At 38.0% G+C, this 25,332-nt stretch overlaps 1 protein-coding gene across 1 annotated transcript in view; it reads right to left on the reverse strand.

Annotated features, from left to right (window-relative positions):
* LOC148839443 (exostosin-1-like) overlaps positions 1-25,332 on the reverse strand; it is a 399,059-nt gene that overhangs the window by 257,810 nt on the left and 115,917 nt on the right. The window lies entirely within an intron of this gene.

The following is a 25,332-nucleotide window of genomic DNA, read 5'->3' on the forward strand; positions in this document are numbered from 1 at the left end:
AATGGAATGGCCTCTCTGTCCCCAGCACCATTGAGATGAAGGAGAGAGGGGCTGGCAAGGGACCAGCAAACTTAATTCCTGTATTAGTTTGGCAGTTTTCTTGGAGCTTGAAAGTCTTTAATTGTACCATTTCTTGACAGATTTACAAGAAGTGTTGTTCTTCTGGATATACAGTATATTGCACATTTACAAAATACAATACAGAGTATCCAAAAACCAATTATTAATTTTATGGATTTGATTACTGACTGACATAATTCTCAAAGGAAGGGCAGTTTTGACATGGAAATATAAATACTGTATACAATATACTGTATGTACTGTATGTGTTTTTTCCTTTCCATGTATCTTCTACTGCTTTATTAAAGTTCCACAAAATGACATGATAGGTTGAATGGGATTTTGGAAACTGAGTTGGGCAGAATACAGCTAAGTGTTTTTCAGATATTTTTTCCCACTAGGCTTGAAAACTGACAGTTCCAGCACCAATTAATTCTTTATATTTTCACACAAAAGTAAAAAAAAAAGCAAAGCAAAATAAATTACTCACCTCACTAGTCTGGCAAATTAAACTACATTACAATCAATGTTCCCTCTAAACTGTGCACGTGTGTGTGTGCACACAGGTTATGAAATCAGTGCACATAGGAAACTGAACTGCGCACAAAAAATTAAATTCCAAAACATTCTGATGATAATTAAACAAACACGGTCGTCAATTGAAAAATGCTAAATTGACCACATGAGGCTGGCTGCGAGAGCCTAAGACTAAGCTCTCGTAGTCTCGAACCTCACTGCTCTTGCCCGCTCGCACTCAGTCTCTATGACTGGGCTCGTTGAATTGTATATATCTGTATATTAACAAAAATTAATTTCAGGTTTACAATTTTACATACACTCAATTTAGTGCGCACAAGTTTTTGTCACTGGGGAAAAAATATACAATTAAGGATATGAGTGAGAAGCAACTGATCACTATTTGAAAATTTCTACCAAGCTTAAAGGTATTGCTTTTATGCCTGGCCTTTTTATCTCTAAGAACTAGATGCTTAAAAAAGAAATCCCAATGCTTCCCACTGCAAAACAATCTTAATATTTCTCAGAGCTAGAAAATGACTACCTCCTTGATTTCATACAATTCTAATTAATGGTGATGCTGAGAGAATACAAAAGGCATTCCTATATGAAATTGAAGTGTAATTAAAAAGTGTGATAGAACAAAATGCACAATTAGTTAAATAACAATCATTCCCAATTGCTTGACTTAATCATTGTTTACAGTATATATCCAATTTTATGAGGGCTATATAATTTTATTACGTTTCACATTGATTCCATAAGGTGTTATTTTCCTTCAGTTATGCTTAATCTATTTCACAATATGTAACATTAAGCCTGATTACATTTTGAAACTTAACTTTTAAACTAACTGGGTAACTTTCTAATTAAAACAACATTCTTTTACAACAGAATGCATTTCACCTTACATAATTTATCAGTTCTGAAAGAACTTTGTCAATTATCACAAGTAATTTCATTAAGATTGTAAATGCTGGAATAGAAAGGGTAATGGTAGATTATTACTGTATGCAACAGTTAAAAAAACAGGAAAGTTTTACTTGAATCTCTCCTGGGGAAACAATACTGGGCTTTTGCCAAACAAATCCGAACATTAGATAATTTACCTGGTAAAAAATATTGATCCTAAACGAATATGAAACTTCTGACCCTTAAAAGATACAACGACAAAATTCCACAGTGAGGTTTTTGGTCCCATGGATCATGCTAGGTTTGATGTAAATGTATCAAGCAGAAGGCCGATAACTGTACCACTGAACTGAAAATATTGTGGAGAATTAACTAATTTTAATTATGTCTGGTCTCTATTTAGAGGATGTCCTCTACAGTACCACTAGGATAAAGCAATTAGATTTTCCTTCGGCTTTTGAGCATGTTTTTTTTCCCACTTAATCATTGACTTGTCTACCTAATCTTCAAGCCAGAGTACATTATAATAGAGTTTATCAAGTTGTTTGTGCTGACTTTTTTTTTAATAGCCTGAAACAGATTTTTTTTTGTTTTGGCTGATCTTCTGATCGATCACCTGTGAAGAGATTGCTGCTAATGGCCATGCAATAAAAGACAAAATCTGTTGAGTATTTTTCCAGGGGAACCTTGTAGACTTCCAGGCAGCTGCAGGTCAAAGTGATGTTCATGTCAGCGGGACCTACTGTACACTATATACTGTTAACTCTTCTCAGCACTGAAGAGCAGTGGTGGCACATGCTATATAAAAATTCAAAACTGTGAGGTAAAAGAGTAAAAATGCTATTTTTAATACTTTATAATATTTAATAATATAAATTTTATTAATAACATGAATTTGGTCTCATGTTCTCTAGTGGATATTACAATCTTATAAACATTAAGGATCACAATGACAAGTTTCTAGAATACACTCTAGCCACCCACCACTGTGTGTGGTGAAATGGGGCTTATTTCAGTGTTCAGTCCCCTTGCAACCTAATTCCTTGCAACCCCTAATAATTTTTTGTTACAAGAATAACAAACAATTTGGAAGTAAAGCTGTAAGCTATGGTTGCACATCTCAAACCAAAATATAATCATTACTTTGAAAGGTATATGCACATTTTATTGAAGCAACATAAAATGACAGTTGCTTCAGAAATGCCAACTATCACAGGGTGATGCTTAGTTCCTTCATCCACTTCCTCAGTCTGTCGTTTTCATGAGAAAGAAAATCTTACACCAAGATGTTAAATCAATGTATTTGCTGAGAAGTAGCCTTATAAATTATACTGTGTTTTCACACTTATCTGCATCATTGATGCCAAACTAAACAGCTTAATGGCTGAGCAGATTTGAGGAAACTCATTTCCAACTTATATTCAAACCTCCTGTTGCCTGACATCCTCCTATTCTTGGAATGTACAATGTTACTCATAGCCAAATGTAAAACATTATGTTCTTTAGTCAAATTTAATCCATAAAGTGGCAGGATTATATATAGGATAAATGGATTATACAGAATATAGGATAGATGGAGAGACTAGACCATGTATGGGATCACAGCACATCATAGGACACGCATATAAAGACAAGAAAGAGACGATAATTACCATACCAATATGTTAATTGTATGGGAGGAAACTAAAACACTTGTCAAGGACCTAAGGAAATATAGGTAGGTTATGCAAACTCCATATAAAAGGCACCCCAGTCTGGAATCAAACCATACCATCATGCACAAACAAAGGTAAATAAAACCGGTCAAGTGAACAGCCATTGATAGTTATGGCAAACCAAACACATCGTTATACTGTATATATATTACTGTATATATACATGAATTGCAAATCTAACAACGTCTCTGCTAAAGTTGTTTTTAAATGGCTTTAGATAGTTCCTTCAATTATTTTTAAAAAGTCCAACTGACCATTTAGAAATCAAATTCCGTCATTACATAAAGCCCCTCAAATCATGCAAGATGCCATGTCTTGCAAGTCAATCAAACCTTACTTTAAAACCAACTTTTATCATCTAGCTTTGAATTCTTGATTCAAATAATCTAATTAAAGGATCAAAATTCTGTGTTGATTTTATATACAGTATGTGTATTGTTTTATTTTAACATACCTTCCTTGAGATGATCTGTTTTAAAAGGCAGTATACAGTACAGTATATTATAATTCTTGAATAATTCCAAATTCTAAATCTTAGAGAGATGAAAATGATAAAATGTCACCATTTCACTGTACTGTACTTACAGTATCTGAGTGGGGCAACTTGCATTACATCAAGTCGTTACTTGCACTAAGTAGTTGTTCTGTGATTCTTTTATTTCAGAATCACAGAGCAACTGCGTATAATAATGATTTCATGATTATAAAGTGCTACAACACATACAGTTGTAATCTGATGCATTATCACCACTTTCTACGTATTTTTATTTGTATGTGACAGTGCTTTTGTAAGTACCTGTGACTGCTGCACCTCCATGGCCATGCAAATAGACTTTCAAAACTATTATCAACTTTGCTTTGTCAACCATATCCATGTCTACTGTATATATATTTTTATCATGAATAATTTTAATTACCTATTTCAGATTATTTAAAACAATGTGAATCTTTCCATCTTCACTTGTAAAAAATGTATTTCAAAATTCAAAATGTATGGCATAATTCTGAAAAAGCGGCATGATTTTTTAATTCAATTTTTACTTGTTTAACAATGAAAATATGAATTCTGATTTTTCACCTTCCACATAAATTAGCTTTTAAAACAGGGAACTAACAGGATTACTGAAATCTTTACAGAACTCCTGACTAAACTGGTTTTTGTGTGCGGCTGAGAACCCACTGTTATCCTTGGGCTCACTAAATGCACATGTGCATACAGTCCTAGAAACATCCCATCTTAAATTAATCATGTGCAACTTTTTTCCTATAACTTTTGGCAGGGAACCCTTATTTTCCTCCGATCCAATCAATGAGGTTAACAGCTCACACAAACCATTTAGAGAGACCTTTTCCTCCACACGTTAGCAAGGTAATTTACTGCTTGGCAAAACACAGTCAGATTCCATCTGTACATGTAGTTCAAGCCAGCTTCAGTCCCTGGGGTGCTGCCCAGCAAAGTAAAGGATGTGGACAGACACCAGTTTATAGGAGCAGTGATTTACAACACATACTGTAGTACCTGTACCAGCACCTATGAATGTGTTAATTGATTAATATATTAAAAAAGAAAAAAAAAACAACAACATCATTAAAAGATAATGCTGTTAAAACTGAAGCTTTATATGAAGCTTATCTGAAATAAAATGTGTTTCAGGTATTGTACTGTATACAGTATTTAAAATCAATATTCAAACTAATTTAGAAAGAAATGGTTTATTTGCTGTAGTCATTACAGAGCTTGAACCACACAATGTGATCAACATGTTATGATCACAGTCTGTCGACAGTGAATAAAAATGAACAATTGAGTGTTCAAAGGTAGAAACACAGGGATCTCCAAAGGAGTTGTCCAAATACTACCCTTGCTTCTTTACAAAATTGTCTTTGCCAAATAAGTTTAATGGGTCAAAGGGTCTCCTCTGATTTAGAAGGTTTCTAAACATACTGTATCTTTTTAAAATCTTCCCTTACAAAAGATAGTAGGTGTGAACTGTATATCATCAATAAATGGAGTCACCAGATTGTAAAAAAATATATAAAATATCCTGCACTAATCCAGAGTGTCAGATGTTTGTAAGATTTAAACCCAGCAGCCTATACACTTTGGAATGATGAATTAGACTTATGCTGGAATCCCGAGTCCCACTACAGCCCTGTTGGAGGGCAATTTTATTTGTTTTCTGAACAGAAAGAGAAGAAGAGTCATTTGGCAGATATTTATCCAAAGATAATCCTATCATCTGGATCCTGCAAAATCAAAGTGACAGATGAGATAGCTTTGCTGTGGCTTACTTTTTCTCTCATATTTATCGGTTTCACAGCAAATCCTTTCATCCCTCTGAATCTGTGATTTTTTTTAAATTGGACTGTCAAGTGTCTACCTTTTTTGTCGAAGCAGAAAATGATATGCATTGTGAATCTGACCAAATTAAAGAAATAAATCTGTTTGGTCTTTTTTGTGTACCAACATCATTGTTAGTGAAAGGAACATTTGTGTTTCATAATGCAGAAGCTTAATTCCATTAAAAAGGCCAGTTTTAAAGGCTTAACTGTTAGGTACAATGTTGAAAAAGAAATGTTGTAATATGCCAGGCTAATTCCCAAACAATTATTCTTGCCACAGCCCAAGCATCCTAGAAAGAGACCTTCTGTACTGCTTTACCCTCCATTTTTAAGGTTTCCTTTTTATACTGGGACTTGGAACATTCTTCTGAGAAAATCCTCCTGTAGAACTTTTGGTCAGCTTTGACTGTTTGAAAAGTTTTCTTTCAGAAGTATTGTTATCATTTATTTTCTCTAACGGCCTTGTGTGTAACAAGATGTCTTGTTTGCTCCACTTGTTTGCACTTAAGATTTTCACAAAAGGATAATTCCTTTTCATTTGCACCATCATCAGAATTTGCGACCTTGTGAACAGTAAGCCTCAGTCTCATTCACATATTCATATAAAAGCAGCACAGACATCCATCCATTTTCTATCTGGTTTATCAAATTCAGGGGGAGCCAGTTTATCGCATGGCAATAACACAGACACAAACACACACACAGTATGTACAGTACTACCATGGATTATATTACATGTACAGTAAATAGCTTCTGAAGATAATACATGTCTTATACTTTTACAGTCTTTAGCTTCTTACAATGAATTTCTACTGTAGATGTTTGGTGGACAAATTATATTCTGCCATGACTTGTTTAATCTAAGAATGTTTACATCTGACGTCAACCTTAAATTTAAAAAATATATAGCTGTATGTTAACTGTCCGTTATGGAAGAAACAAAATATTATCAAGACAAGTGAGATTCATGTTCAAGTTCAATACTTTATTACCATAATAATTAGTTGCATGGAATTTTAATACAATTAAAGACATACAGTACAATACAAATATACAACACAAGTCTAAAATAGACAGCATCCACCCAACACACTCACAAACAATCCTAAACACACCTATCACATTCACAATATATCCTAAAAACAATTGTAGCATTGTAGCATCCTCGCCTGGTGTTGAGGAGGAAGCGCATCAAATCGCTGAGGGTACCACAAAGTAGCCGGGGAGAATCCGTGGGGTCCTGCTTATGTAAATAGACCTGTTAACTAAAGTGTTCTCTGTAGCTAAGTGTCCCATAATTTAAATGTATATATGTGTGTGTAAAACCTGTAGGGTCCTTGTAAAAAAAAGAACAAAAGAAGGTGCTTGTGTGCCTATACCATCTCCTAGCGCACGGAACACCTCAAAATACATACCTGGGGTTTTGTTCCAAAACATGGACAATGAAACCATCAACTGGACTGAGAGGATCCCCAGCGTGAACGCGAAGCTGGGTCTGTGGAAAATGTGGTCGCTGTCCCTCACAGGGAAACTAATGCTGTTGAAAGCAGACATCCTGCCGGCTTTGGTTTACTTGGTGTACCCGTTGCCGGCCAGACTCAGAGGAGCGCTGCATGGGATGGTCTTCAACTTCGTCTGGGCAGGTATGAGTACATCACGAGGAACTTGATTTGCCAGCCAGTCGAGGAAGGGGGTAGAGATGTACCACATTTCCCCCCGAAACTCAACTGCATCTTCTTCTGCAACCTCTGTCTGGCACTGTGGGAGACCATCAGCCACAAGTACCAGTACTTTATCAGGTTGTGGCTCTCCATCCCAATGAGGCATCTGGTCCAGTGGACAAACACAGGGCCAAAGGCAGAGAGGCAACCGGAGTTCTACACCCATACTGTCAAGTGGAGCAGGAGGTACAAGGCCACGAGACAGCCAGAGCTCTGCACCAACTACAGAGCCCTGTACAAGGAGGTGAGGAGACAACTGGTTGCTGACGAAAGGCCGAAGGAATCGGACAACAAACTGAAGGACCTCAACTGGATGGCAGTGCACCAGAGGCTTGCAACCAGAGAGATTCTTTACAGAACCCGCATTGCCCCCAGGACACGTGTTTCGTGAAGGAAACTCAGGAGCACTTGTTCTGGAGCTGCCCCTTCGCCAAAGTGGTGTGGGGCAGAATGGACAAAATTATGCAACTCCTGGGTGCTCAGCTACCAGTGCATCCTGCTGGGGTTGGCACCAACCGGATTGGACAAGGGGACACAGTTCCTGCTGTGGCTGCTGGTGTCCCTAACAAAACAAGGACTGTGGAACGTGAGGAACACTCTCATCCGGCACAACATAGAGTGGGGAGCGAGGGAGCTGGAGGAGAGGATACTGGCAGACCTCAGAAGGAGGATGAAGCGTGACGTTGCCAAATGGGGTTTCTCCATGGCAAGGTAGTGCTGAAAAGGACTTTGGGCTCTGTACAGGGACTAATGGACAAAAGCCAATGGTAAGGCTTGGATGGACTCTTTAATTACGTAAATCTGGCCCCATCATCCACTTGCATGGATTGATAATGGATAATCACCCCCGTTCAGAATGTTTTTATTGCTTGTTATGTTCATACCTTGCTAGAATGTTTACTGATTGTGAGAATGTTTCTATTGGAAATAAAATCTATTTTGATAGAATAAAAAAATACCTTCACCTAGTGTCCTTTCCTGAACTAACCCGTAATTAATCTCCTTTTTAGTTGCTTTTTTCTGTAAATTTCTATTGAAAACCCAAATCATGGAACAATACTGTATGTGACTGGTGTTGTTTGCATTTTCTAAATTAAATATACCATATGTCTGGGTTTCAGTTTCTGTAGTGCCACTTTGAAGAAGTCATCTCAATGGGCACTCCTTATTATCTTTCCAAAGAAGGAGTAATGATAGTATTTTGCTCCGCTAAAAACAGAATTGGTAATAGGACAATATACAATATACTGTACATATACTGTATATGCGGGAAAATTGTAATATTCTCTCCTCTAGGCAATAACATGATACATTATTATTTTAAATTAATGTAATAAATTAGAATTCAAATCAACTCCCTGAAATACAGTATGTTTTCACTCTCCTCACTATTCATCAGTGGTAATTTTATTCTGTTTCTTTGGATTCATTGTAGAATAGTATATCCACACATGGTGATGGCCGAAGTTACAAGTCATACAAGCAACCTTTCATGCTAAAGGAAATCCCTTATCACCAAGTTTTCAGATAGTATTACTAAATAATGTACTCATAAACAGGCTCAAGTTATAGTTTTTCTTGCTAGGAGACATCTCTGTTACATGACAATGAGGAGCAACCTTGAAAGAGTATTGCAGTTTTTAACAGTATTTTGTACTGCTTTTGCAACAAACATATGTCCCAGCTTAAGAATGTCGTTATAATAATTTCATTTTAACTTGCATGTATTTTGGCTTAATTTCACACTGACTTGAGCACAAGCACCAAGAAACTTTATACCCCTTATAGCATGTAAAACAAGGCTCACATCAAATCCCCAAATAAAGCAATTTTTGGCAATTCCTTATTAAGTGTGGATCTAATGTATTTAAGATAAATGAGAATATAAAAAGTATGGAGCATGTATTTTTGTACTCAGGAATTCATATGAGGTGTATGCATCTACACATGGACCTTGTTTCGTAAAACATGCAAAAAAAGAAAGGCCTAAGATGCATACTAGTTAACTGAGTTGTGAGCTTGTCATATTTACCATTTGCTGCAGCAACATAGTTTTTAATACAGAAGAAAAGGAAATATGTGCCACAACACGTATTGTGATTTGCAATCCAAAATACTTCCACCTCCCTGCTGACAACAGCTAGGAGAATGTTCAGAAATGGTGAGATGAGATAAAGAAATGGAGAGGATTAGGGTGCTTTATAACTGTTTGAGTATCCTTTTGAGAACATTATGCCCTGAATATACAGTAGTTCCTCATCCAATCATACTGTAGCACCTTTAATAAGTACTTGATTGTACATGATCAAAAGTAGATTTCATGAATACATTAAACACACATACCGTATAAACAAAGTTCATGCATCAGTACTGGCTACAGATTTTACAAAGCAAATATGGACACATGACCTTTATTTTTTTTATCTCTTTCTTTGGTACCATGGTAACTCACTTGTCACACACTCAATTTCTACCATCTTTCAGAGCCCACATTTAAAATAATCTGTGACTAAAGGTCATATCTACAGGGAAATAAATAAGGAAATCTATGCTGCATAAGAAGGAACAATATCTTCTTCAATGTAACTGAGGTAAATACTCAGTCAAACATGCCTATTGCTCTATTGTGTTTTACAAGATATTCATTTACTGTCTCTCATGATCAAGGATGATTGTGTTCCATTAACTTGGTAACTGATAAGGCCCATATGGGATTCACACATTCACTGGCATTTTAACAGGTATTGTCTCAGGAGGTATTAATATGTGTACTGTGCAATCTGTTCATACCTGTAGTGAGCTCTCTTCAACACTCTCGCTTTGCTTCCTCATGACAACGTTGGATCTTGAACTGCTAGAATCCTTCTCATATATTTTTTCTACTTCTGGTTTGCTGAAATTCCCATAATCTCCTCATAGTTGATACTGATATTGAATCTCTTCACATCTGCTTTTGCCATATTTATAAAACACTTTTTCTGGTCCCCTCTGGTGAAATTTCATTGATTGGGAAAAGAAAACCTTCTTTGGGAGAAATTATGACTCCAGTAATTTTAAGTCATTGGCTCCTGCATTTTGTTAATCTTTCAGTCTTACACAATAAAATGTAGCACAGTAGACTAGTGGTTTGGTTTCTGTTCTGATGTCACAATCCAAAAATGTTTTGCTCAGCAGGCCAAAGCCTTTTTTTGCAGATTGTAGATGATGATGAATTTCTTTGTTAATACCAGCCCTTTTCTGAAAGATAACTCCTAAGACATGGGAAGTGATCTACTGTACATTCTTCTTAAACTTAATAAAAATCTGAATTAAGTCCCATCTCCACATTTGGATCAATAACATACTGTACTTACTATTCACTTCTGTCAGGTCACATACTGTACTAGAGCATCATCAGAGTGCTGGAGTTCAGTGACTGAAGTTGCAGTGATTTTAGTTTTGGGCCAGAGTTGTTGGAAATTTAATAATTTACTGTCAGTCAGCTGCACTCCAGCAGGGACTGGTCCTTGTATACTCAGATTATAAATAAATCTTTGTGGGTGAAAAAGAAATTGCATGTGTCATTGATATTTGCAAGATGTTGAATTTCTTTGCCTTGTCTGCACACCACCTGTTCTTCATATTATCATGTTGCCTTTTGAACCTGGTGGCCCAGGTTCCTCTGCTTGGTGTTTGAAACACTCTGCCATGCCTAGAAAGCCTTATACTTGTGTTTAATAACCACCTAGTCATTTTTACATAAAACCCTACTATTTTCTGGTATAAAAATCCAAATATCTCCTTGCAGACACTGGTGATATTTGTCTTTAGGTCTTTTTGAATGAATTGAACACTATTCTTTAGTTCTTGCTTGAACCTTCAGAATTTGTCTCTTATGTTTATTGCCCTAATGGACATTTAAGGTTAAGTGAAAGATATATAAAAGTAAGCACGTTTTTCTTTCTTACAGTAAGGCTTGCAGGCATCTCCACAATTGTGATCACCAGTACATCTGTACTGTATATATTAAGAAACACAGAAAAATAAACACACAGAATGCATATGTTTAACAGACTGGATAGAGCTTCCACATAAAACAAGAAAAGATTTGAGCTATATCAAAAACACAGCAGCATAACCTGCAGAGATGTTACAGAAATTCAGTGCTGTGTTAATGTTTCTGTGGTGTGGCTCCATTATCGGCAGAGTGTGTTCTTTATAGCCCTTAACTCTGAAAACAAACCTGATGAATATTTTTTCATAAGAAACAGCTGAACCCTGGAGAGGGCTAAACAAAGACCCAAAGAGAAAGACAGGAATGGCAACAAAAGGAATGTGGACAGAGTTGAGACATTTACAGCTTCACTTAAATGTGTGTCACACAAAACCCCTGATTACAGCTTCTAAATTAAATTGTCACTGTCTCCTCTCTGTAGATAATTTCTTCACAAGTATATTCCCTCTCTTGACACAAGCGGGAACTTTGTATTGTGTTTCCAACAAAAGCATTTAACAGAGGCTTTTCGGCTCATATACAGAAGAAGAAAAGCATTTCAGTTTTAGCAGGGATTTCCAGGACTGTCTGGCAATTTTTTGTTAATGGGACATGGCAGCTAGCAAGAGGAAATCACTAAAGCCTGTTCTCTCCTTTCATATATTGATTTCTTTTAGGGGATAATGGTTCTGGTGTTCTGGTGTCTTTTAGGGGATAATGGTTCTGGAGTTCTGGTGTCTTTTACCTCTGCCACAAAACATCCCCACATTTATTTTTGAGCAGATTGCTCATACTGTGAAGGTGGACTAAAACCAAGACATTTTTGGCAATTTTCTTCCTAACTGTTAATCCAGTGAGTCACAGGCGATACAGTATATTGTCAATGGCTCCTCAAATAATGCAAAAATAATTATTTTTGATAGCATATGGATTTCAAAGGTCATAATATGTCAGTCTTTAGTTTTTTAAAGTTTCCAGATTGTGTAGTTTCTATTTCAAACCCTGGTCCACTACTCATGCTTTTCGACTAAGGCTCGGATTCGATCCAATTTTGCACTCAACCCCAGTCACAATTTTCAAACCCAACTTGACGATGACTTTTCATTGGGTAGAAACAAGCAATCCCCGGGAAACGCAAAACCACTATCACGTGACATTTGGAAAATGCGATTTGTAAGGCAGGCAAAGATATGATTAAATCCAGGCTCAATTCTCTTTTATGTCACTGTAGCCACTTTTAAGTGGAATTTCATATACAGTAACAATCTACAGTACGCCTTCAAACCAAAATAAATTTCTATTCCCACTATCTAAAGTAGGGTAAGCCTTTGATTTTCAACATCTTTTCTTTTAAAAAGAAATGCTAGAGCAGCAAACAAAATAAATAAAATAAATAACTGACATGTGAGCTTTACTTCTTTGAACAAATGTACAAAGTGAATACTGCTGTTTTCAATAAGGCTCTGTACTGTAAGTTAAAGTAGGCACATTCTTCCACCATGTTCACTTGAAATGCTTTCAATAATGACGTTTGGTAGGATGTTAAAAGAAAGCACATGCTTTTGCCAGTGGCAATGTAGTCCTTCAGCTAAGAGTCCCAGTCCCACCAGAGACGAGAATAAACAGAGCATTGCTAGCTAGTGTGATAACTGGCATTGGGAACCAGTGTGGAAGCTCCCTCAATTAACGCAGGCACCCAGAGATAAGCTTGGCTCCCTTTATCATCACCATGGTGATATTAAGGAACAACTTTCACAAGTCCCAGCAGGAACATTGGTACTTAGCTGTTTTTTTTTCTGTTTCAGAATGGAGGATTTTTTTTCTTGAACTAAGCCTCTTCACAAAAAAAAATGATACAACAGTATCAGTATACATTTTTGTTTCTGGTGGGATGGTGTAATCCTGGACATACTCATGTTAAGGAGCGCGTCTGCAACCCGGACATCGAACTGGTAGCCGTAGGACTGCGTCCGTACTATCTGCCGCGGGAGTTTACATGCGCCATCTTTGTTGTTGTTTACATTCCACCTACGGCAAATGCAGAGGTAGCGTGTGACGTCATAAACACAGTCACAGCCAGGCTACAAACAAAGCACCCAAGCGCTTTTATAGCTATTTCAGGGGACTTTAACCACGTATCTATTTCCACCACTCTGCCTACTTTCCACCAGTTTGTTAAGTGCCCGACCAGAGAAAACAAAACACTGGACTCATTATATGCCAATGCTAAGGATGCATACAGTTCCACAGCCCTTCCCCCCCTTGGCAGATCAGATCACAACCTTGTCTTGCTTACACCACTGTACACGCCTATTGTCCAGCGCCAACCTGTGACCATGAGGACTGTGAGGAGATGGTCTCAGGAGGCTATGGAGGATCTACGTGGTGCTTTGGAGGCCACCGACTGGGATGTGCTGTGCGAACCACATGGGGACGACATAGACAGCATGGTGGACTGTGTCACTGACTATATTAACTTCTGCGTAGACAACACCATCCCCACCAAAGACGTACACTGCTTTTCCAATAACAAACCCTGGATCACCAGCGACCTGAAGGCTCTTCTGAATGACAAGAAGAGAGCCTTTAGGAGGGGAGATAAGGAAGAGGTCAAGCGTGTACAGAGGGAGCTAAAGCAGAAGTTAAGAGAGAGCAAGGACGCATACAGGAAGAAGGTAGAGGACAAGCTGCAAAGGAATAGGGTGAGAGATGTATGGAGCAGCATGAGAGAGATCACTGGCTTCAAACAGGCTGGGGGTGCAACAGAAGGGAACCTGGAGATGGCCAACGAGTTGAACCAGTTCTTTAACAGGTTTGATTCTGGGTCCTCTGTGGTGCAAAACCCATCCCCCCACAGCCACACGCTCCCTAACCCTTCACAGCTGCGACTGCCCAATACCTCCTCCATCCCCCCACAAACATGGCCGCCTACAGCCACAACCCCCGACGGCTACTCACCCACCCATCCCCCACAGCTGCCACTCTCCAACACCTCCGCCACTAACACCTGCAGCACTGAAAGCACTATGAGCACCATCCCCCAGGCCAGGCTGACCATCACAGCTGACCAGGTGAAGAAGGAGCTGAAGAGGCTGCACGAGGGTAAGGCCACAGGACCAGATAACATCTGCCCCAGAGTTCTGAGGGCCTGTGCTGATCAGCTGAGCGGAGTGCTCCAGCGACTGTTCAACCTGAGCCTGCGCTTGGAAAGAGTCCCGGTGCTCTGGAAGACATCATGCCTGGTCCCGGTACCAAAGAAAGGGCGCCCCTCTGTCCTCAATGACTACAGACCAGTTGCACTGACTTCTCACATCATGAAGACACTGGAGAGGCTGGTCTTATCCCACCTGAGACCCCTGGTCAGCTCATCACTGGACACCCTACAGTTTGCCTACCAGCCCAGTGTTGGTGTGGAGGATGCGATCATCTACATGCTGCAAAGGGCCTACTCACACCTGGACAGGGCTGGCAACACTGTAAGGATCATGTTTTTCGACTTCTCCAATGCCTTCAATACCATCCAGCCCTTACTTCTAAGGAGGAAGCTGGAGGAGATGCAAGTCGATGCCTCCACGACCTCGTGGATCACTGACTACCTGACAGGCAGACCACAGTCTGTGAGACTTCAGAACTGTGTGTCTGAACAGGTAGTGAGTAACACAGGGGCACCCCAAGGGACAGTTCTTTCTCCATTCCTCTTCACCCTCTATACTTCGGACTTTAAGTACAACTCAAAGTCATGCCACCTGCAGAAGTTCTCAGATGACTCTGCAATTGTGGGATGTATCAAGGGCGAGCAGGAGGAGGAGTACAGAGGACTGGTCAGCAGCTTTGTGGAGTGGTGTGGGGTGAACCACTTGGAACTGAATGTTACAAAGACAAAGGAACTGGTGGTAGATTTCAGGAGGAAAAAGGTCAAACCTACTCCTGTCTACATCCATGGGAGTGGCGTGGAGATGGTGGACTCGTACAAGTACCTGGGAGTGCACATCGACGATAGACTGGAATGGTCTAAGAACATCGAGGCCATCTATAAGAAGGGACAGAGCCGACTCTACTTCTTGAGGAGGCTCAGGTCCTTCAATGTGTGTAGTAAGATGCTACACATGTTCTATCAGTCGGTGGTAGCGAGTGCCATTTTCTACGCAGTGGTGTGCTGGGGCTCTGGGATTAGAGCAGTAGATTCCAAAAGGCTGAACAAGCTCATCAGGAGAGCAAGCTCTGTCATTGGGTTTGACCTGGACTCCTTGGAGGTAGTGGCTGAGAGGAGAATGATGTCCAAACTAGAGGCCATCATGGACAACTTCTCCCATCCCCTCTATGACAGGCTTGCAGGAATGAAGAGCACGTTCAGCAATAGACTGATTCATCCACGGTGCGACAGGGAGCGCTACAGGAGGTCATTCTTGCCGTCTGCCATAAGACTGTACAACGCATCCACCTTGCGTCTTGGCAGAGGCAACATCGACAGTGACCTGTTTCTGGACTAAACGCATCTACACATCTACTGCTACATCTGTTCTCTTTCTTTTTCTTTTTCTTTTTCCCGTTTACAACCACTTTTTGTGCAATATATGCCAGGGACCTGTGCAATACATTTATATTTATATCTATAGTTACATCTATATTTATATTCATATGTGTGATATGAGTGTGATACGATTTTCTGTGTACTGTTCTGTTCTAGTTTGTTCTTGTGCATCCGGACTGTGAGTAACTCTTGTATTGTATTGTATGTATTGTATTATTATTATATAATTCGTTACACTGTGGCTGTGTTGTGTGTGTTAAGCTGCTGTTGCACTGCAATTTCCCTCACGGGATCAATAAAGTATCTATCTATCTGTTATCTGAACAGGATGAATATAGGCAGTTCTACTGTATGTTTTATAATAGCATTATATCACGGATATGCAATGTGTTTTTTTTCATTTTATTCGCATTTTATCCTGTGGTCTGCATTCACCCTCACGGGTAGAAATCTACAGTGCTTAATACCTAATAGAAAATGCTATTCTGTTTCCAAAATTACAATGAAAGAAAGAATAAAAAACAATATACATAAAAACAATAAGAGGAAGCTTGATGCCCTCTTTATTTTTCTACTAACAGCAGGAAGGGAACTGCAAAAAGTTTGAGGCAAAATCATGGATAGGGTAGACATTTGTCAAATAATCATTGTTGACTGAAAAGCGATCCACACAGTGTAGGAACATACAGTACAATACATTCACTGTACTCTATTAAACAACCAAACAGGGAAAATTAAAATCCTCTGCTTGTCTGCATTCTTTCTTATCTTCTTATGCTTTCTGTGAATTTTGAACATATTCAATATATCAAGCTATAATTAATACACAATACTGTATACATATGTACAGTATATTATTTGAGGAAATTACAATGGTAGAATTTAATGAGGCAGGATCCTTTTGAAAACAATGCCACACAGAGCATATGCCTCACAATATTACATAGGTTTTGAGAGGCAATACCTATTTTCAAAAGAAATGTTTCTGGGGTTCAGGGTGTTTAGGATTGCTGGCTCGCAGATCTGGGGTGCTATCCACGTGGAGTTTGTATGTTCTCTCCGTGTTCATGTGCGTTTCAATTGGGGACACCTGTTTCCTTCCAGGTGTCAGTACCTGGATGGGAGACCTCCTGGGAAAAACTAAGGTTGCTGCTGGAAGAGGTGTTAGTGGGGCCAGCAGGGGGTGCTCACCCTGTGGTCCATGTGGGTCCTAATGCCCCAGTATAGTGACGGGGACACTGTACTGTAAACAGGTGCCGTCTTTCGGATGAGACGTAAAACCGAGGTCATGACTCTCTGTGGTCATTAAAAATCCCAGGTTGTTTCTCGAAAAGAGTAGGGGTGTAACCCCGGCGTCCTGGCCAAATTTCCCATTGGCTCTTACCAATCATGGCCTACTAATAATCCCCCTCTATGAATTGGCTACATTACTCTGCTCTCCTCCCCACTGATAGCTGATGTGTGGTGAGCGTTCTGGCGCACTATGGCTGCCGTCGCATCATCCAGGTGGATGCTGCACATTGGTGGTGGTGGAGGGGAGTCCCCATTACCTGTAAAGCGCTTTGAGTGGAGTGTCCAGAAAAGGGCTATATAAGTGTAAGCAATTATTATTATTATTATTATTATGATTATTATTGTTATTATTATTAATGGAGTGGTGTTCCATCCAGGAGTTTAGAGGGCCTCTGTAAAGAATACAGACCTAATATTTATTTGTTTGTTTGTAAGCTGTGTTACTTTTTTCTATGCTGTATTACTGATTCCCTTCACCACAGTCAGAGAGTTTTGCTTTTTGAAATGTCTCACTGCAAAAAATGCACAATAGAGGATATATTTGGATATAATTTACAGTATGTACCATGGTTACAGTATGTACCGTACCATTCAAAATAATCCCTATTGAACTTCAAAAGGTAAGCAAAAACTGTTTTTCTTCCATTTTGTTGTAAAACAAAAAAACAAGCTGGGGTATACTTCTAATGCAAGAAATTGTATATGGCTAATAAAGTGATCTCTCTATTCACACACAGTAAATGTAAGAATTCAATACTGGTTCTGAGGCCACATGCCTTGCTGTTTAACCTGCCTAGAGAAAAATAGCACTAGGAAAGAACTGCTCGTGTACTGTGAACAAATGGTAGCACTGACTTGCCGTATTTGATGGAATTCATATGTGAGGGGTCAGTATGTACAGTATGTGCATGTTGTTGGTCTTAATTAAGCATCAGCACTTGGATTTCTGAGACAAGATTCACCACAGATTCACCAAAGTTTCAAAAAGCACCTTTAATGTATTAAGAATTTAGCGTTGTCAAATAACTGTAGATGTGCAATGGAACCATGAATGCAGATTTGTAATTTCTTGAAGCTAAAAAACCATTAACTAGCGAAGATACTTAAGCTGATGATTCCAAGATCCCAAAAAGATAGGCCACCATACCAGTCATACTGCAAAACCTCAATTTAATACTTGATTTGTAAAAATGGAGTAACAAGGACTCTGTCGATCCCAAGACCCCATGCATTAAATTGCTGAGTCCTGAAGCTAGCGTTATCTAACACTCTAAGGACTCAACAAGTGTTAAATGCCCATAGGAGGGACATCAGAAAAAATAATCTCTTAAAAGAAATGAACTGTGTTAATGACCCCATTTCTCACTGGATAGTGGGCCTGGAGACTCTAAAGCCTATTAATGTCCCCCTGTTTCCAGGATAAGGTACTGTGCAGGAAATTGTGTCTCTGATGTACAATGAGACCTGAGTGCATATCCTGAATGCACCTCTAATACACAAAATCCACCTCTATAGTTTTGATTTTCTGTAGATCAAGACACAGATTAACTAATCTACAGGAATTTTACAAGGGAAAGTAGTGTCTGATTTACACATTTTGTGTAGCATTATGTTATTCTGAAAAAAATACTTGAAGGAATCATTATGTAAATGATCCTATCCTTGCTTTAATTATCCACTTGAAATTTAGAGCAATAATGCAATACTCTGAACCTGGATAACCCAAAGTTTACATAAAAAGCAAATCTATAATTTTTTTCACTTTTTAAAATCATTACAGGTCAAATAATCCTGTCCCAGAAGGATCCCGGAATACACTCCTTTAATTATGTTTTGGTAGGATCTTCTCATCTGTTACACACAGTGAATGCTCAACCTGCATGCCATGCCTTTCATAAAACATCCCACTAATCCACAGCTTTAAGGAGACTGAACCTTCTCTCCTTGTCTTTTTTTCCTTGTAAATGCACTCTAACAGGGTATTGCTCATTTGTTATCAAAACCTATCAAAACACAATGCTTAATTTGCATTAAATGGGTATTTATTATCTTTTTTCTATATAGTCTTTAAAAATCAAGCCTTAAGTTGTTAGATGATTTTAACTCTACACTTTACATTTCAGGTGAGATTGTTTAAATAACCATTTCCACTTTTACCTCCAAATCCAAGGAATAAGGACACAAAAAATTAGGTTGTGGTTGGTGGGTACAGTATATGGCTTAAATTATCCAGTCAAGTTTAGGGGAATGTAGTTAAGTTAAGGTTATGTAGTCTAATGTCAAACAATATAGTACATTAAAGAACACAGGTGGTAGAAAATATTTCAAATTAATCTCTAAATGACATTTTCATAGTCACGTACATTTTTTTTCAAAGTACAGAAGGAACAGCTTGAAATACCTTTACAGAGCACTGTGTAGGTATTGGAAGCCTTTGTAAAGGTATATTGTAATCTTCTACCAGTCTGTTTAAGAACCCTGTTTCTATGTCCAGAGCTTTTACGTACAACAAATATTTCAATTTTAAAAAGTAAAATCTTTTCTCTGTTTCTACTCAACAATCTGGTCTTTACCTATAGTGTGGTGCAATACTATTGGTGCAATACTTGGTTTCCTGTGAGCTGACTCACTCTGTTTTTTGTAAGATCTCTCAGTCTTATCCAGTTATTTTTCATAGCTAACTGAATGCTTTTTGTGCTGATTCTTCTTAAAAAACAACCATTTTTTAATTTTTTTTTCCAAAAATTTCCTTAAACTTCCTGACAGGTTGTGGGTTCAAGTCCCTGCTGCAGACACTGATGTTGTATCCTTGAGTGAGGTACTTGACCCTATTTGCTTCAGTTCACCCAGCTGTAAATGTGGGGGACCAGTGTTGCTGGGGGGTAATCCCTGTGATGGACTGATGGAGGACAATCCCTTTCATGGAGGCAGTTGTGCTCTCAAGTCTGCTTAACACTACAGCTACATCAGCTACAGCGGCTCACAACTAGCAGCCCACTAAAGCTAAGCAAGTGTGAGCCTGGCCAGTACCTGGATGGGAGACCTCCTGGGAAAAACTATGGTTGCTGACGGTGTTAAGAGCCAGTTGGGGGCACTCACACCATGGTCTGTGTGGGTCCTAATACCCCAGTATAGTGATGGGGACACTATACTGTACTTAGAAAAGGCGCCGTCATTTGGATGAGATATAAAACTGAGGTCCTGACTCTCTGTGGTCATTAAAAATCCCAGGGCATTTCTCGAAAATTACCCTGGCATCCTGGAGAAATTTCCCATAGGCCTTCACCAATCATGGCCTACCAATAATCCCCAGGCGTCATTATACTGTTCTCCTCCTCACTGTAAGCTGATGTGTGGTGAGAATTCTGGTGCATGGCTGCCATCGCATCATCCAGGTGGATGTTGCACATTGGTGGTCCCCATTACCTGTAATGCACTTTATTATTGTTATTACAGTACATTAGAATGGACTGTAGCGTGATGATCTGCTAGGGTTCTGGTATAAATTTTATATTTTCACTTTTAACTGACTATATAACTCTGCATATCTACTACAGTAGACTACTACTACATTTGTAGCATGTCAAAGAAATGTTATTGTTGTTTTCAAACAGCTAAGTGGAAAAGACCCTACTGTGTGCATCTTACCTTGTACAGTACAAGTAAATGCTCTCTTATTTATTGAAATAGATACATATTTAAAGTATTGTATAATCATGAAGTACACAGAACTAGAGAATATAAACCAATCATAATATTGAGATTGGTTTGATGAGATTTTGAAAGGAAAAAAATAACTTGCAGAAAACATATTTCCGGATCCACCTATAATAGGCAAATATTTAGGTTAACATTTATTGAACAAATCAGTCTCCTGAGCTCAGTGACTTCAAATAATTTCAAATAAGTACCTGAAAAATATATTTTTAGATAGCAAAGTCTTATCAGCTGTCCTTACATTTATAAGGATAAGTCACAGATATTTTAGTGTCTGATATGTACAGTAATATCCTATAATATAATACTGTAATTGTTTTCTACAGTAGACTACTGCAAAAGACTTTTTCAGAATAGAACAATAGAACTACATTCATTTTACAATTTAAAGTCAGTAAAATGCATTCCATAACTGGGAACCATATGATTTCATGCTTCTTTAACACCACACAAGTGACTCAGAAAGAAAAAGGTTAGCTGGAGGTCTGCTATTTCTTTTCTGGAAAGATCACAGGATCATTGTTCTATAACAAATGAAATCTGTCTCTCAAAAGAGATAGCTCTATGTAGGGCTCAGAGAAAGAAATGAAATATTTTATGATACTCTGAACATTGTGCATCAACATCAATATTAGTGCAAATCTGAAGCAACTAAAAAATAGTCTTTTGACATTCTATAAAGGAAAACTGTTATTAAACAGAATATTAAAATAATTTATTCTAATATTCTTCTAGAATTCTTCTAGAATTAAGAATTTTAAAAAATCACACAGTTTCTAAGTTGTATTTCAAGGTTGCATCCCTAAATAGTTTAATTAAATGATATTCCCTCAAGATCCTAATGGCTTTTTTTCTAAATATTGGTTTAAATGGACATACTGCTCCACAGAAACCTTGTCTTTCCAATATTTTTCTGGGGAACTCTGCAGTGACATTAGCAAAATGGCAGCTGCACTGTAGGCTTATTTAAACCCATTTCACTGAATGTGCTTTATGGCTCATTAATGCAAAAAAAATGAAACACACCACTATTTACTATTGCAATTTTGAGTATTTTTCAACTGTCAGCTTGAAAACTAATTATGTTTCACAAAGTGGAGACATTTTTACTTCCTAATTTGAAACCTTTTAATTTCTGTGATGCAGATTAAACCTCCCATGCTTTGAGAAAATATTGTATGTTTTGCTGGAAAAGCAGAATGAAACTGTTTCTGACTTCCATGCTACATTGAAATGCTACAAACATGATAGAACACCATACTGTATGTGTACAGCATTTACAGTAAATATTTCCTGTTACCTTCACTAGGACCACTGGACTTTCAGCCTGTAGAGAATTAAATTATTTTCAACAAATATACCTTATTAACTTAAAAATAAAATGTATTTGATGTACAGTAAGCATTGGTGTAAATTACAAAATATAAGACAGAAAGTCATACAACACTTAAATACCATTAACCACAACTTATTAAATGATGCACTTATACAGTATTTTTCATCATGCCAAGGATATAAAGTGTTTCACAGTAATTGTGTTAAAGGAATATATTAATTTTCGTTATTATTTTAACTTAAAGTTCACACACAAACTTTTAAAAGTCCTTTGCTTTTACAATATAGTATTTTAAAAAGTCTTCTCTCTTGGCTTTTTAGTCTAAATTGAAACTTTATTGCAGGCTATTGTGGAAAAAAGTGAAACAGGACTAGAACATTAAGTTACTAATAATTCCCAACAATTACCAGCCCTTGGGAACCATTGAATGTGTTTGTATGCATGCAATTGAGTGGAGGAGCACAGTGATTTCAGCAAGGCTGTAAGGACTAAGCCTGGCATTACATCAAGCACACAAATGCTTTATTACCATTTAAAAGAAAAGAAACACTTGAGTATTACCATTTCTTTTAAGCTATTTTTATTTAGTCGATTTTATTCAATCACTCCTTCAGTACCTCTAGTCATAGAGGCTCAGAACTGCACAAAGTGTTCAAGGAACACTTTTCACTTTCAGTGGTTTACATGTAATTTAATGACTGTGCTGGGAGCTAACACTGGGCATGCAAACAGGATCACACAGATAAAGGTTAATGACGAGGGACCTGCTTTGTCTTGTACTCTACAAGACTGACTAATTGGGATGTGCTTCCCTTTAAATTTAATGATGTGCTCCACGAGCTGGTGCACTCAAGCCTTGGACAGCATCATCAACATTGCAGTGAATGTTGATGATGTGTAAGAGAAATGAAGGTTGTAAATGCACAGGGAGTGTTAAATAATTCTTGCCTTAATAGAAATGTCCTCATTTGTGCTATATATTAAGACAGTCCTGGTATAAATCTTGAACAGAATCCTAAGCAATGGGGATGGCCTACCCTGCAGTGTAATAAGTCACCCTTAAATTATCAGTTTGCAAAAACAGCTACATTTATTTTGATACTTCAGTCATTTGTTTCAGTTAATTCTAAAATGGCCAACTGTGGTCCAGGAGAGCTACAGGGTGCTGTTATTTTGATTCTGAATGATCTCCAAACTGTATTTTTTGTCATATTTCCTGCATCAATAGTAAAACCAAATTGATAAAAGTGTTTAATAATTGATAAATTATGAACCACAAAAACAGATGCATTGTGGCTCTCCAGACCAAGTGTTGCCTGTCACTGCTGTATATATTGTTAGATGATTCTACAACATCTCTTTCTTTAACACCCTACAATATCCTGTAAGATCTCACATAATAATTAATAGGCTAATTATTTGCATTTGTCTAGTGCTTACCCTTCGAAATTACAAATAAGAGAAGACAGATCTCAAAGGATCACAAAGCATATCACATATACTGTGGTTGGGAGCCCACTTTATTCCCTAATGAAGTGCAGCATCCATCTCATGTGCAAATATAGCAGAGAAGTGAGAAATCACATAATGAAAATGTAGATTGTGCAAGTAAAAGGTGGAATTTACCAAGGACAAAAGTTAATACACAATTGCAAAATTCCAACAACAAAATTTAGACCAAAAGATTTTCCTTAGATTTGTTTGCTTAGCTTCTGAGAACTACAGTAGCCATACCAGGCTTCAAGATGATAATATGGATATCTTGTAAAGTCCTCCTCAAGAACACGTAAGATCCTGTACACTACTTCCTAAGATCCTGTCAGTATCCTTTAAATGTCAAGATTATTCATTTTTTTACTGACATTTTTATCTGAAACAATTGACTATTAACTTATTTTTTTAAATACTGATACAGATATACTGTATGGGTACATATTACAGTAGCAGCAATATCACCAGAGGCTAAACTCGCAATTCCCTCCAATCCAATCCAGAGCTCAGCTCTCCAGACCACTGCTCTATACTGTTGCCCGTATAAATCATGCACATAAGATCCTACAGAACATTGAAATGGTTAGAAATAAGAGAAGACTATTTGGCCCATCTAGCTTGTTTTGTAATTAGTACTGTAGATAATTGATACAAAGATCTTGACCAGATGTTTCTTGAAAGAATCCAGGGTGTAGACTACAATAAGATGATAGCATGTTCCGTACTCCCAAAAGTCTTTGTTCTACTACCTCCAAGTAAATTTCCTACACTTGCATATTGAACGTCCTTGTTCCAGTCTAATTTTCCTATTTTAGTACATATAAATTTAATGCATGGTACTGTATGTTATAAATTAGAAAGAGCAGTATTCATAGTACTTGTCACGATCGCAAAACCCTCCTCTTAAGGGTGCTCCAGCCCTTCCTCGTTTTCTCCCATTACCTGCACCTGTTCCCTCTTTCCGTTCCCCCTTAAAAGCCAGACGCAGACTTCACTCGAGGCTCCTCATTGAATTCCGTTTCGTGAGAGCCCGGGGTCCCGCTGCGTCTGGCTCCATTATGCTTTTAACCCTCTGTTCCTGATTTCCCTTGCCAGTCCCGACCCGGCTCCTGGTTTTTAATTCCTTCGGATGGATCGTCTGGCATTGGACTACTCTTCTGTTTTGGATTCCGTCTTTGATTGTTCGCCCCGGAATTACTTCCCCCGGACACCTGCTCACCTTGGACACGCCCCCCTGTCTCCATACCCTTCTCCTGCATGATTTTTTCGCTACTGTTTCCTCACCAACCAGATCGTGTCATCTGCATAGGGCCCGGAAAGAACTGTTTGTGACAGTACTGAACCTTTGGTATTCCCTGAATTACATAAGCCCAATTTTAGCCTTCAGCCCTTTTACGTGTTTTCTGTTTTATACTTTTTACCTAATTTAAAAAAAAAACACAAATTTCCCACCTGACAATTTTCAGTTAGAAGGAACTTGAAAAGTCTTTGGAAAACACCACATCGGTTTCTTAGCCTACATAATAATGTCAATGATTTTAAGGTCCAGTATAATGTGAAGACTTTGCTTAGGAAACCCTGCATTCAAGATTCTACTGAACATCCAAGCACGTCATACAAGCTTTTGTGAAAGCAATATAAATATATAAAATACTTATGTACCACTACAAATACAAAAAGTTTAAAGAAATCTAATAAAACAATTTACATGCCTGAAAACAAAC

This window comes from Atractosteus spatula, chromosome 2, assembly GCF_055471065.1.
Source record: "Atractosteus spatula isolate fAtrSpa1 chromosome 2, fAtrSpa1.hap1, whole genome shotgun sequence".
Taxonomy (NCBI): Eukaryota; Metazoa; Chordata; class Actinopteri; order Semionotiformes; family Lepisosteidae; genus Atractosteus; species Atractosteus spatula.